We start from the raw sequence: 15,333 nt of genomic DNA on the forward strand, positions 1-15,333 counted from the left end.
TCAATTTCGAATACAGCGAAATCTATCTGTATTTGGCGGCGTGAAAATGAAAGCCGGCAAAAAGCAAAATAACACAAAAACAAAAGCTGCCATATTTACCGCCCCAGCTGCCGAGATAATGCATAAAATTATGTAAATATTCCTAAATTATCATTTAATTTCTAAAATTGTTTATGTTTATGCACGGTAATAAGCAACCTACAAAAACCGGCAGCCGCTTTGGTCCACCCCAAAAATACCGACCCATCCACGCACTTTTGGCGCACTTCAACTTAATTAAAAATTACTTTACAGACGCCAAATACTTTTAATTATTTTGGGTTCAGCGGTCGAATGGAAAGCGAGCCAAAACCAAACGACTACCCCCAACCACCCGCTCCGGGAAAATGTTTTTCCGCCCATTTTCCCGCACACCTCCCCTCCCCACCCCTCCACCCAACCAAACACTCACTCGCTTTTATGGCACCGCCATTGTTGATTTTGCATAAAGTACCCGGAGCTGATGCGATGATGCCCCATGCAGCCCAATTAAAAGCGTTCGGAAAACGTTTCGAAATAAAAATAATAATTCGAGGGCTGCATTTTCGGGCACAGGATGCCTGTGTATCCTGTATCCTTTCGGCCCGCCGGCGGAACGGAGCGGAATTTATGCAAACCGCGGGTGACGCGGCCCAAAAAACAAAAAAAACAAAAAAAAAAAAAAACCACCCGGAACGCAATTGATGGCTGGCTTCATTGATTTTCCATTTGATTTTACTCATTCGTTTTTATGATTTGCCTGCGAATCGAAATGTTCTCGTGCCCAACTCGAATCGCGTTCGGTAATGGTTGATTGTGCGATAGGATCCCTGCTCTCTGCACTCATTGTACTCCAAAAAAAAAGAACAGAAACAAAATCCAACCCACCCAAAAAACACACACTTCCCACTGCTTTTTTGTGCCTTGGGTCACAGTGAGCCACGTGATTCGCATTATTTGCAATTTTGGGTTTTTACGCGGCCCTCATAAAGTGCGTTTACGCGAATAGGATGGGTTGCTGCCTGCCTGCCATTCGATATTGTTTTTATTTAAACCACAGAATCGGAGGGCGAACCTCTAACATCCTTTTGCTGCTTTGAGAACTCAGAAATCCTGTCTTATTGCAATTTCAGTATGTGATCTTTGGCTTTGCAATTTATGTACTCGCAAAAGTATGAAAGCCACTGGACCTTTGATAAAGTCTGCAGAAAGCCATCTTGCCATTTAATTACACTCGAAGAAAGTTTGTGTGTAGAACTTGCTAATATCATAACTAAATATCATAGATTTATGTGTTCATATTATTTTGAAATTTTCGTCCTTTAAAAGTGAAATTTTATGGTTTATATTTAGGCTTAAATATTATTTAATATGTCTGAGGTTGCCAATCTCTTTTCAAGTATGAGCATTTCTGTTCAATAGGTTCTTTGTATTTCAGTGACAAAAAAGAACTTATGTCTTGTTGCTAAAACTTTTTACTTTATTTCAAGCTTTTGGACGTAATTTTGTTCAATTCATAAATGAGATAGGGCACACACATGCGACATCCTCGACCTGGTTTATCCGCTAAACTCCTGATTTATCTGCCATCCACTCGCCGGGCGCTGCTCTTGTAATTGCGTTGGACCAGGATGTGGATAAGGACGAGTTCGAGTTCTATATTTGTGCCAGCGCTTGACCATTTTCCTTGATTGCAATTGAATTGCATGCAATTTCCGCTGCTGCTCTCAGATTTAATACAATTGATAAATACGTTGTCCCAGTGTTGAGTGTTGAGTGTTGAGCTTCTTTGTGACTTGGCAGCTGTCTAACAATGAGTGCTGCTGGCTCGGCTTAACCCCTTGATGCCAAATGTCCAATGCCCAATGCTCAATGTCCGGTGTCCGGTGTCCGCTGTCCAGTGTCCGCTGTCCAATGTCCAATGTCCACTGGCCGTCGTCCCAAATGGAAAACACTTCACACCTAGCTGCCAAAATAAGAGTGAGAGAGGAAAAGCCTTTTCACCGAGCGTCAGGGACTGAAAGCCTGGCACTCAACTGGCTGGCTGGCCAAAAATGTTTTGCGCTTTTAATTAAAAGTAATGTCATACAATTCCATTACACTCGGCCCGAAAATGTGTGCGCTGCTACACATTTACATATCCTGGCTAGCAAGAAGCATGGCGTCCTTCGTCCGGCGTCCTTCGTCTCTCATTCACACTTTTGGGCCACCTTTTCCGAGTGTCCTGCTCCATCTTTCAGCCAGGACTCTGTCTCGGCTTTGTCATTTGTATTTGTTTTATTTCCATGCCGGCAGCGCACTTCGAATGTGGCCCACTGGCAAAGTGACAACAAAAGTAAATTAATGTGCGTACATCTCTGCCCCAAAAACCCCATCCACATCCACATCCTGTATCCTTTTACTCCCCGTGCACAAGTGTGTATGTGTGTGTGTGTGTGTGTGGTTTTTGCCTCTGCTTCTACAGGTAATTTATTGCATTCAAACATAATGGAAAATATTTTTGCTACCCCTCCATTAGACGGGGACTCGACGATGACGAGGACAAGACATTAGCATTAAGTTTATATCCACACATCAACTGTCTCCATGATACAGCCTGATCACCTGCTCACTCCTGCTCACTTCCTTCCACCTGGCATATTGGGTATATTAGTGGTGACCCCCCTTCACCCTCCCCAAATATAGACAAATTGCTCGGCCCATATGTTCTCATTTCGTTGGATGCGTTCGGTTGTTAGCCATCTGAAGGAGAGTGGGGGCGGCACTTCGACCTGCTATCGATATCTTACTTAAAAACGAATTGACATTAATTGAAGGCATGCCAACGGCAAACAAAACTAAATAAATAACAACGACTGGCCAAGGAATGTGCGGCCAGGCATGTGGAATGCTGCATGTCCTGGCTGGAGTTCCTGCTTCGGTGCTCGTCCAGGCACTGCAAAAATATATTAAAATATATTAATATATATGAAAATTATAAAATATATTTAGGAAACTGATTGTAAAATGTAACTGCTGTTTGAGTGCCTTTTTGCAAGGGCAAACCATGCTCTCCTTATCATTTAGTTTTGGTAAAGACAGCTAACTTTTCTTGCAGTGCACCTGCACCGTGAGTGCGGGAACCTTGTTGGCTTCGAGTCGATATTGTGGCGTCGGCCGACCAAGTTTTCAACATGGCAAATTCAATTGTCGTTTGATGCGGCGACAGCCCAGCCGCAGCAAACCGAAGTCAGCCACATCAAGGCGCACCAGGGGCACCAGGGGCGTAGTGGCCCGGCCTTGAGGAGGGGGGAGTGGGGGCTGCCAGCGGAGCAGCATATTTGCGCCATGCCTCGGCATTCACCTGATGAATTTATCACAGCTGGGAATGAGTACTCTGCCGGGTAGCAAAATCCAGAGAAGGAGTAGAAGGAGGAGCTGTGGCAGCCAACACAACCACAACAGTTGTCGTTGTCTGCTAAATTGGTTTTCTTTTTGTCAATTGGGGATTTCGATTGTTGCAAGAGGCCAAAGCGACGACACTGCCGGGCGAATCTAGAATCGGGAATGGAAAAAAGCTGCCAGGATAAGTAGTAAGTAAAATAAAGTAGCAGGAGATACGACGTCGCTCGGAAAGATTCACCCCACGACAGAGGCCCGCTGAGACAAACTGCCGGCAAGAAGTTAAGCGCACAAACATCAATGGGGTCAGCTAATGCTCCATGCCCATCTCAATCGCGTATTGATAAAGTCGAGGAAGGCCAGAGCTTGTTTTCCCTCAGCTTTCCCTTGGCTTTCCCTTGGCTTTTCCCCCTTGTGGCACCGCGTTTGGGAGCCCCCGCGGGCAATGAGTAAACAATGACATAATGACAAGTGCCGGAGAGTTTAAGTGATAAATAATTAATTGATTTTTGTTGCAACAAAAGCAAAGATAGCTGGACGCTCTCGAGTCCCGAGGAAGGAAGATAGAAGTAAGAAGAAGTTCAAGAACAGCCAACGAGATAAGTTAAAAGGTAGATTAAGATAAATGGCGACTCGTTCTTCGGCTGTCGCAGCTGCCACGCCCCCTGCCACCCCCTGGCCGCCTCCATAGCATCCAGCACAGTTCCTGTGTAGTTGTTATTTTTTAAACACGAATTTGCCGGCATTCCTCTTGTTTGTTCCTTCGCTTGTTTCGCATAATAAAACAACGGTGGGTTGGCCAAGAAGCGGGCGTAATCGGTCCATCCTCCAGCCTCCTGGGGGCGTTTGGCCAGTTGTGTCCTTTTTATTGGCCCATCAGCGGCACTCGGCCCCCGGAAGTTGTGCTGTCTATTTCCGCCAGCGTTTGATTTCCGAATTGTTATTTTTATGAGCCAGCCCACTGTGGTGCTACCTTTTTTTTTCCTGGCAAAACTCGAACGAACGGATTTAAGTGCTGTGCTGGTGGCAATAGCTTCAGCATCGAAAACTCTAGTGGCTTGGCAAAAACTCCATATGTATGTATATACCGAAATCGATTTTAACTGCGCTCCTTGAATTGCTTTCAATTTACAGTTATCCTAATGTTATTTATCTGTGGAATTGTCCATTAACCCAACTTCATCTATAACAATATACTATATCACATGGCTGGACAATCATTTTTCGGCCAGGAAATGCCTTTTACTTAATTGATATTTAATGTAGCAATTAATTTTAAGGCCTCATGGCCCTTTCCTTGCATTGAAAACATTATGATAGGCCGCCCTTTAACATGTCAACTCTTTCGATTCATGTTTGCTTGGCCCCGAGTATGCGAGTATTTATATTTTCATACCAGTCGATATATTGATTGTGGCGTAATCAGCGAATCTGTCCGGCATATTGCCCAGTTACGCACTCAACGAGGTCCTTTCGTATGCCACATTCTCAATGGCCACGCTGCGTATGCATAATGCCGTTGCCTAATGCCACTAAAAAGTCGCTGATTGTTATCACAATGTCACCGGGAGCCAAAACAAAAAGCAAAATCGAATATACAAAAAGCAAACACAAATAGGCAACGTCAGCGGCGTCGCTGGTGGCTTTTCATTAATTTTCGGCACGCAGGGTCGCAGGAGGAGAGGGAGCGGGAGGGGGAGCAGGGGGTTCTGACCGGAAGGGGGCGGTAGGCGTGAGTACATACTGTTAGAGCGGCTCGAAAGTCCTCCCAAGCCAATGGGCTCATGTAATCCTGGCCAAAACCCACGCGTCTCCAGTGCCCGTAGGTGTGTTGCTTGTGTGTGTGTTTGTGTGTGTGTGTGTGTGGGCTCGAGTGCGAGTTTGAGTTCGAGTGTGTGAGTATGAGTATGAGTGTGTGTTTGCCAAAGTCGGCTGGAGTGTGCTCCCAAGTGAATAATTTGTTATCAGCGCATAATCAACGAGACAGCCGCAATACACACTCACACCCCCGAAAGATGGGCGGGCAGGGGGGCGGTGGGTCACCGAAGGAAAGGTGAGGTCCTGACCATTTTACTTAACGCTGCCACACATTCAGGCCACTAAACACAGTTGCGGTGAAGCAACTAGGATTTTTTACTTAATATTAGATAAAATAATGGGAAGATACACAATAAAACTTTACTTCATTAAGATCTAATGTCTATCTCAAACATAAATTATTTAAGCTTTTTTGTTTATACTTAAGATGTAGATTTTTTTTGTTGTACCCCTAATTGTGTATGAATGTTTGTGGGTAAAAAAGGTTGCCGCCATCAAAATAATTACGATACAGGGCTCGACATGCATGTTGTTGCCGCACTGAGTGCGTTTGTGTGTAGCAATGCGTGTGCACAACAACAAAAAGTCATTTAGTTAAAAACCTGACTTTTTATTTGCGCCGCGGGTTGTCCCCCTTTGCAGCACCTCGCCACCCCTTTAACCCCTACCCGGTGCCCCCTTAACCCACTGCCGCCCATTCTGTGTGTCCCGTGGAGCCAGCCAGGCGTTGAACACTTCATCAACTCATCAGAGCGCGCCCTTTTTGCATGTCCTTAACCGTTTAACGGCGCCCGGCTCACCCACACCAACGCATCATTTATTGCTGCGGTTGCTCCTCGTACGTATTTTTGTATTTTTTGTATTTTTGTTTGTTTGTCTTGGCCCGACTCGCAGGCTCACACTTACAAACACACACTGTCACACGCACACACATCAAACATAAAATACACAAAATTACTCTTATGAAAATTAATAAGTTAACTTTTTCTACGCCCGACTCTTCCCTTAGTACATTTTTTATTGCGCTCATGTGTAAAAGTACGAAAGTGTGTATATGTACCTATAATATTCCGGGGAATATTTATATTTTCACTTTTTCATATTTTGTTGCCTTCCCCTCGCCTGTTTTGCTTCATTTGAACGCATTTGCCTCGCGTAATGAAAGTAATTGAAATTAAAAGTAAAGAAACGTGTTGCACGTAATACATGTAAATATCTGCGAGAGTGTGAGTGCCCGTCTGTGTGTATCGCTGTGCACATGTATGTGTGTGCACTTTGCTGGCTGTTCCAAATTAATCCCTAAAGTAATTAGAAAAAAAAGTGCCAAATGAGTTCGAGTAGCACGAATGTCTGAGCGAGTTGGGATCGCAGAAAGGTTCGTGCCGAGTGCATATTTTGCAGGCAAATTCCGAACTTTGCCACCACGACAACCGCGAGATAATGTGGCAATGTGGCAATGTGGAGGAGTGGCCCACAAAAGTGTGATTCTCAAAATGTGTGTCAGCCCCACAACGACTGGAATATCAAAGCAAGAAGTTAATACTCCTTCAAGCTGTCAAGGAAAAAATGTCAATTAAATGTAATTAAATACATTTCTTTTGATTGAGGGCAAAGGTTGCAAAAGGGATGATACGCTCAAATCCGAAAGGGTTAATAAGTCGTTAGCAAGGTTTCTGCGTTCAAAAAATCAAAAGGTGAAGTTTTAAGTGCACCCAAAACTTTCTTTTCTTCAAATTAAATTAAGTGGCAACACAGCTATGCAATTAAAATGTCTGCGAATAATATACAAAATAAATTGAGCACGGAAGTCTAATTAATTCGTAATATTTTGTTATACCAGTTATTTATTTTTTATAATATTCGATAGTACAGCTCCTGCTGCGGAGTGAAACTGCGGTGTGGCCGCCTGTTTCCGGCTTGTTTGTCCTGGCTGCAGGATGTTGTTTGCTGGCTGAACTGCCAGGGAAAGTTGCATTACGCCAGTCGCGGGATTTCTGTTTCTGGCCAGTCGCCGAAATGTCAACGCTTCTGGGCGAGCGTGAAAACTTTTCAGTCCTTCAAAAAAAGGGAAAAAAAAACAAGGATATGTGTGTCCACACAAAGTTGCTGTTGAGACTGCCGGCGGAAACGGAAACGTTTTGGCAGCGTGTGAAAAGCCCAAAACCAAGTAACGACTGCTGGCTGGATAGCTGCATGCCAGGCTCATTATGATTCAATTTCGCCGCTGCAGGCGCGTCTTTAATTTACCACCCACACAGGCACACTCCTCACACACACACACATATGCTGAGGCCACCCGTTGTGACAAATAACCGAAGATTTTCATGGCATTTGGCAGTGTTTATCTGCTGCATTAGCACACGCACAATGCCAGTGGCCGAGATGGCAGAATCCTGGCCCATAGATTCCGCAATTGCAACACTAGCGAAATTCCGCCGCCATTCACCGATGGCTCGCATATTCGCGTATCGACATTGCCCACTTGGCCATCCTGGGGTTAAGGTGGTTGGTCATGGGATGGAATGGGTTGGGATGGGGAGGTGCTGCCTGTGCCTGTCTGTTGGTTTGTCGGTCGCCAGCTTCCGCACAACATTTATCAAATTCGTGGATGCCTGCTGCAACGTTACGCGCCAGTTCAAAGTCCAACATTAAGTTCCAGGTATTTGCAACTTTTCGACAAAGGATTTTTGGCTGCAATCGCGGCCATAAATTACGACTATCCCCCTAAAATTCGCACAACTTGTGTTGTTGCTGTATTCTGTGTGTTACGCTGTGTCTACTTAGCGCATAATTAGCTGCATGAAGTTTGACAGAGGGGCTAGGACGAAGTCGAGGTGGCCAAATTAGTGTTCGAGAGAAAAATGTCTGCGATGATAAATGTGGAAATAATGTTCCTACTTCCACTGTTGCTGCTGGGGAATTAGCATTTCAGAGGAAGCCTCATTTCTTAAAGCAACCGAATACCCATTAAGTTATCCCACACCTCGCCAATTGCCACACCAGAGCCGCAACAGGGAAACGAATAAATAAATCAGAAATCGTTAAGTAAATAAATAAAAAATCATTTAAGCAAATACAAATCACAGAGCGGGCGCAAGCGGTGAAAGGAAAACGGAATAAAAAAAAAGGAAAAAGAAAAAAATGTTGCGACCTTTGTTGTTGTCAACTGTATAAGTATGCGTATACGTATATGTATCTGTGTGTGTTTGGGGGTGTCTGTGTGCTTTCATCGCTCGGTTGTTTGCACTTGAAGGCATTAAAAAGTTTTTCTTGTGAATAAACGTGAATGAAGTCGTGTGAAATCAATTGTAAACAGGGTATCAATACCAAACCAAACACTCGTACCCGTACCACATGTGTTTTGCTGGCAAACAGTGACGGGATAAAGAGGCGATAATCATAATCAGCTTGCCACACACACATACACACACAGGAATTTGTATGTGTTTGGGCAACCAAAAGGTGTACCACCTGCCATTCGCCATTGGGTATTTGCAGAATTTTCCCAGTGGTTCTGTGGGCTGCATGGAATGCAATTGCAGAAGGGAATCCGGCAAACGAATAAATAAAATGCATGCAACCATAATTTAAAAGACAAAGGCCATGGCCATTGCTGGACGTACGGTGTTGGAAGGAGGGGGGGGAAGAAAAGATTCACTGCGACATACTAATATTGTAATCATAAATTTTCATAAACAATTTTACTTGCCTGCAGTCCGACTCTTGCTTCCTCCGCTGACTCTACGAATTCCGGCTTGTGTTTCCCGGCGACCACGACATTTATAATAATTAATTGTGCGCAAATATATGCCCGCAAATGGTCAGCGGAGGCAGGCCAAAGTCAGTTTCAGTTCCACTGCCACTTCCATTTCCGTCTAATGAAAGGTCCCTGTTCGGGCGCCACTATAGCGCGGCCAGTGCAAACTGTGAGTTATTTGTGTCGCCCCGAAACACACACATACATACACACACTTGCACATAGAGAGCAATAGAATTTACAGCCCTCGTTTTGGGGTCGCAGCCCCGACGACCCGCGGTCAGCAAAGCTTTGCAAAGGTGCGACACATAAACTCGAGCGGATGGGCAAGCCGAATAAAAAACGTAGCATACTGTTGTGCGTAGCGAGGAGCGGGGGCAAGGCGGACTTTATGCTCGGCGTGCGATTGGGCTATCTGGTGGGGTCCATCTTCATTCGGGTGCGCCGGGTACACCAAGCAGAAGCCAACAAATTGCAACATTTATTCTGCAAGATGAATGGTCGCTTGACAATTTATATGTGTGGCCATAATTTTGAACTGCCTGCCGCCAGCCAGGGACTGAAACTGGGACTGGAATTGGTACCACCATCAGAATACCGGATACGGAGGGCATAGCTTCTCGATCTCCTTACGGCCGTTCGCTCATAATGGCCAAAAATTAAAAACAGTAACCACCACAAGACGAAGCGACCGCTAGGGAAATGGCAATGTGTGAAATAAATTGCTAAATAAAATAAACGAGCAAACACACGGCGACAAATGAGCAAACCGCAAAACGGGCGCAAGTTAAATGGAAAATAGACAATGCCCAAGGAGCGACGGGCGAAAATAAATGCAATTAAAAGCGATAAAAATAAAGGAAAGCGACTTTAATGGCGCAGGGCATTTAGTGGACTGTCGCTAAGATAAGTCATAAAAAATGTTTTAGAGGGAATTTTTAAATAAAGTACGCTTTAAGTCTTTACGGCGGTTTTTCAGAAAATTACAGAAAAAATATATGTTTCCTTTACATATATACTTTTGCATATTATTAACTTCAGAAACCTATTAAGCAAAATATTAGACTTACTACTATGCATAATATTAACATAAGTTTCTTAAGTGGTTTATTTGACTCAAAATGCATATCTAAATGCATAATATTAACATATATTTTTTAAGTGGTTTATTTGCGTACAAAATGCATATCTAAGTGCATTCTGCTATATCTGAAAATAAAGCTTTATCAATAATAATTATCAAACTTATTGCGAAATTTCCTGAGGGTCGCTGCGTGGCAAAGTCGCACTTCCGCTGGCTCACTTTTGCCAGCGGCTTTTTGGCCTTATTTATGCGTTTGCCGCTCCGTTTCATTATGCGCTGCTTTTCCAGCCACTTGGACAGTTAATTTTGAATTGTCACCGAGCACGTTAGCCTCGAATCGCCTGGAATCGCAGCGGGTGGTTCAGTGTGGTTCAGGGTGGAAAAGTAGCTCGAGGAGTTCATTGTTATCGCCGTGTTATGCACATTCCCCGACAATTAACACGCGAGCCACTTGAGCAAACAGCGGCAATGGCGATGGCGATGGTGATGGCAATGGCGATGGCGACGACCAAGTGGTTGCATAAGCGATAAAACGTTCGATACACAATGTCCTGCGAGTCCTGGGCTACTGGGCTACTGGGCTACTTACTAACACAAAATTCCTGCGGATTATGCTGGCGGTTTGAGGAGTGCGTGAGCGCGCCTGTCTGCCTTCAGTTTGATTTATTTGGTTTTGTTTTGTTCCTTCTCGTTTTCTCTTTAGTTTGTTTTTTTGTTTTTTTTGTTTTGTACGTTTAGGTTTTTATTTTGTTATTGCTGCTTTTGTTGGGCAAGCCAACCCTGTAAACCTGAACACCTGTTGTTGTCCTTAGCGAGCTACTTTGCGACATCGTCCTGCTTGGCCCGCAATTTAATTGCCCTTTGTTGTCGCTTTCGTCGTTGTCGTTTGTACGGCTCATTTATTTACATTTTGTTAACATAAACAATGCGTAAAAGTTCGATGGCTTTGCCCTGGCAAAGTGGGCGTGGTGGGTTGGTTGGGATAATTTTGATTGCCTGCGCTTTTTGGCCACTTCGAATGTGCGTGCGTGTTGGCCTGTTAATAAGCTGGCCAACTATATCGTATATACTCCTGGCCTGGGCAGCGGGTCAGTCGGCAGCTCGCCTCGGAAATTGGCCATTGTGGTGGCTAATGCGTGTGCCTAAATGTGTAGATAATTTATGCGTGGCATGTAAATATTGACATGGCCCAGTGCCACCAGCCCCCGCACCCTCACCCTCACTCACCCCCCCATCCAGCAGCGCCCACTCGCTCAGCGAAAGTCAATTAAAATTAATTTTCATTGAATGCCAAGCGAGGCGGAGGTGAGACGCACTGAGGCGTAAGTCCTGCTGCCCGTGGACTGCAAGACAAAAGAGCCGAAAAAGGAGATGCAAAAAAGGAAAATTCGGAAAAATTTCTGGGTGAAAACATCTAGAAAATTGCGCAATTTCCTGCGCCTGCAGATACGAGAAACACGAATCTATGCACAATACTCTCTCACTCACTCTATCACTCTCGCACATTCATTAAAAGTCGAGTCCTGGCCAGCAGGACATTGGGGAATCGCAACCAAATTAGTTGCACAGCCAGTTATTATTACTGCAGTGCTGAGCCGCTTACACCGACTAAACCAAAAGCGGAAAGGAAACGAAACGAAACGAGTCTGAATGTGAATGTGAATCTGATTCTGAGTCTGATTCTGAGTTGAACATGGCCAGAGTTCGCTTTTTGGCCCTGGCCAATTTAAAGTTATTTGTAAATGCAACTAATTTGGCATAGACAAAGGGGACTTCTTCAGGCCTTAATTATCAGCATGGTTCTGCTTCGGGTCTCTTGTTGTTGTGTCAACCCTTTGTTGTTGGCTTTTCCCCACTGCCCCGTCCGCACCGGAAAAATGTACTTAATTAACATGCAACTGGATCATGGAGACTCAGTTTTGAGTTTCGTTTGAAAGGCGAGTGCCCAGCTGCCTCGATGCCTCGCTGCCTCGCTGCCACTTTTGTTCCCGGTTCAGTTGGATCTGACAAGTATCGATGGAATTTTCATCTCGACTGGCGCTCCAGTTGCCTTTTGTGCAAATGATAGCATTATGCTAACTAATAAGCTCTTGCCGTTTGCTCACCAATCCGCTTGTAATTAAAACTCCACGCCAGCCTGATGAGCGCGACATTTCTGAGAGCTACTACTTCTGCATATATATAGAGAAGTTATTTTTGAGCTCAGCTTTAAACGATTTAAGATATTCGCAGGTGTAGATGTCAGAGATTGCGCACACTTACGCTTGGTGTGAGCCGGCTGAATGATTTGACATGATTGGCAAGAATGTTGCCATAGTAGCTGGGGATAGGACATGGCGCAAGCGTCGCTGTGACGCTGTGACGATGTGGCAGCGGTAACCACAACAAGCGGAGCAGGCGGTGTCCTTGTTCCGTTTTTCGTCCTCGTTGTCGCTGTCGTCGTCAATAAGTCAAAAGTTGGAATTTCATTATGCCAGGCCCAGGAAAGTAGGCAACGCATTTTGGCACACAAACGGAGGGTAACTGAAACTAAAACCCACTGCCGCGCCATTGGCTGATGTCCTGATGTCCTGGTGTCCTTACCATCCACGGCCTACGCCTCGGATCCCTCACCCTTCCTCTGGCATTCCTCATGCCATCGCCGCCCCTTGTGAGAGACAACATGCGCTGCAAATTTGTCATTTTGCCAAACGTCTAGGCGATGTGAGTTAGTAACCGACGACATCGACGAGGACGAGTTTTAGCAGCCGACTCAGGCCGGAAAAACCCAAAAAAAAGAAAAAATCAGCTGAGAACCAAAACCAACTACCAGAACGGGAAGCAAATAAAAATTGAATAGCGAGCGGAACAGCCTGACATTGGCGGGGCATTGTGGGTTCCGGGGTTCAGGGGTTCGGGGGTTCGGTTTTGGGTTGCAAGTTCCGGGAGGCTTTCATGTTGCTAGCACAAGTAGAAAATTAAATTCTTGTTTCGCACGTCATTTAAATTCGACATTGTCAGTGTATTGCGGTACAGTGAACACTCGCAATGTGCAAGCTGTTTGCATAATAAATCGAACTGGTAAATAAGATAGGAAGGTGTCTGCAAGTACATACTTATATAGTAAGAATCTGATCTTTATTCCAATTGACTTTAAATGAACTTTAAGCACTTTCATAATTATTTTAGAAACCCTTTAATTTTCGGAGGTTTATTCCCGATTTTTGGATACGTTTTATTAGTTTCTTATGGTACTACTTTATATGTTTTTTTATATATATATGTATTGAGTTCACTGTACTTGGGTATCCCGCCCGCGGATAAGACATCGACAGCTGCGGTGGTGGCAATGCGTTTAATTTCATTTGCGGCTCTGGCTGCTTGGCAACCACAGTTCCAAGCCAGTTCCAAGCCAGCTCCAAGCTCCAAACCGGCAGCTACCATAAAAAGCAGTCGAGGCAGCCGCCAATCGTGTCCGCTTGATTTGACTCGACTGGGGCGAAGTTGGCCCGTTCCATTTGCAGTTGTTATTGAGACTGAGACTGGCGACAAGGCGCTGAGCCATCCTCGTGCCATCAGAGTAAATGCAATCAGGCATAAGCTGGGCACAAACAACTTCTGAGTGCGAGTGCGAGTGCGAACCCACTCTATGTGCTGTCTGTGCAGGGGGTATAATGATCATGATCTACACTTGCCACCTAATGCCGTGGGAAATGACGCTAAGGGTTTAAGTGGGGACGACACGCCGCCAACCTTGAGGACACCGCCCGTGGCGCAGAAGTGTGCGACACTTTTAGCGGCAATCGAATGATGCCACGTTTTTCGCAGTTGGCCAAAAGACAACAATTATCCGGCGAAAAAAAATGGGGGCGCTTGGTCACTGGCAATGAAGTCGCAAAGTCGTAAAAATTATTTTGTGACAAATCGTCCGCGTACGTGAGCCTCATTTAAATGCGTGAGTCCCAAAATGTTATTAACAATTCAACGGGGCCATCTCATCCCCTGCATAGAAAAGAAATGACTTTGGGCAGGGTTCAAAGGCCAAGCCCAATACGAAACCGCTGAAAAGTGCGCATCAACTATTTCAACTATTTTGCCACGCACAAGTCTTGAAAGCAAAAGCTTCCACAGCGAAAAGCTGATAACTACAATATAAATATACAAATCATATAGCTTGTTTCTACCCTACTAAAGATATGCAGTGCACTTTTTTGAACCCATTTCTTATTTTATACTAAACACTTTAAATAGAGGACAAGGCAGTGATCGATTTGGCAAAGTTTTTCGCACAGTGCAGCTGTGCCCCAGCCCTCGCACATTGGGAATGCTAACAACAACGTGACATGGCTAAAGAGAAGGGCAAGTGGGATGAACTGGATTGGGTTCAGTCACTCGGCGAGTGATGTAATATGTAATATGTAATATGTGCGACTATGACGAGGACTTGCTTAGCGCTCTCGCTAAGCTGTCGCCTGCATGTGTCGCCGTGCATGTGTGATGAGGGGCCACTGTACTTGCTAGCAGTGAACGGGGGGCTGTTAGGGAGCGTTTTAAAATAGTAAAACGCCGCTGCCATGCTGCCATAAGCGGCAAATTGCGTGCCATGGAAAATTGTGCGTGAAATGTAAAATACACCATCCAAAGGCTCGGACAGTTGCCCCCTTCCTTGCCATATATCCTATCCATATGCTCGTACTTATCCTGCCATTGCATTGCGTGCGTGTCCTGGTCGGATCGAGAGTCGCCCCATCCTTATGCCTAAGTCATAACTGTTTTGGGGTGCGTCGTCCTGAACGTTTCCTCCGCCATTTCCTATGTGCCCCCCCAGAAACAGCCATGTATCAGTGCACTTTGGCTCCGAGTTGCGAGTTGCAGGCCGTCCTTTTAAGTAAATTAAGCATAAAAACGCAAAGTGGACGCCATTATGTCGCAGTGCGTCGGCATCGTTGTTGTTTTCACTCGCCCCATATTCGTGCCCATATTGGTGGCAGTGTGAAAACGAGCTCGAGAATGAAAGCTGCTCCGTCGACTTGGCTGACATTTCAACGTTTTTCGCTTTTGCCACTTTCTAATTTATTTATGGACTACGCACACCACACCGCATACACGCGCCCAGCAGTTTCCCTGTATTCTGTATCCTGTATATGCATCGGAATTTCCTCGCTTTTACTTCCTTTAATTGCAGTTGAAGTGCGTGTAACAGTGCTCTTGGCTCTTATGGATATTGTTGCTATTAGATTCGCTAAGGGGACTCATATTTCTGTTGATTCTCGCAAAGAATAAACAATCAGCAAGT

Source organism: Drosophila yakuba, chromosome 3R (assembly GCF_016746365.2).
Source record: "Drosophila yakuba strain Tai18E2 chromosome 3R, Prin_Dyak_Tai18E2_2.1, whole genome shotgun sequence".
Taxonomy (NCBI): Eukaryota; Metazoa; Arthropoda; class Insecta; order Diptera; family Drosophilidae; genus Drosophila; species Drosophila yakuba.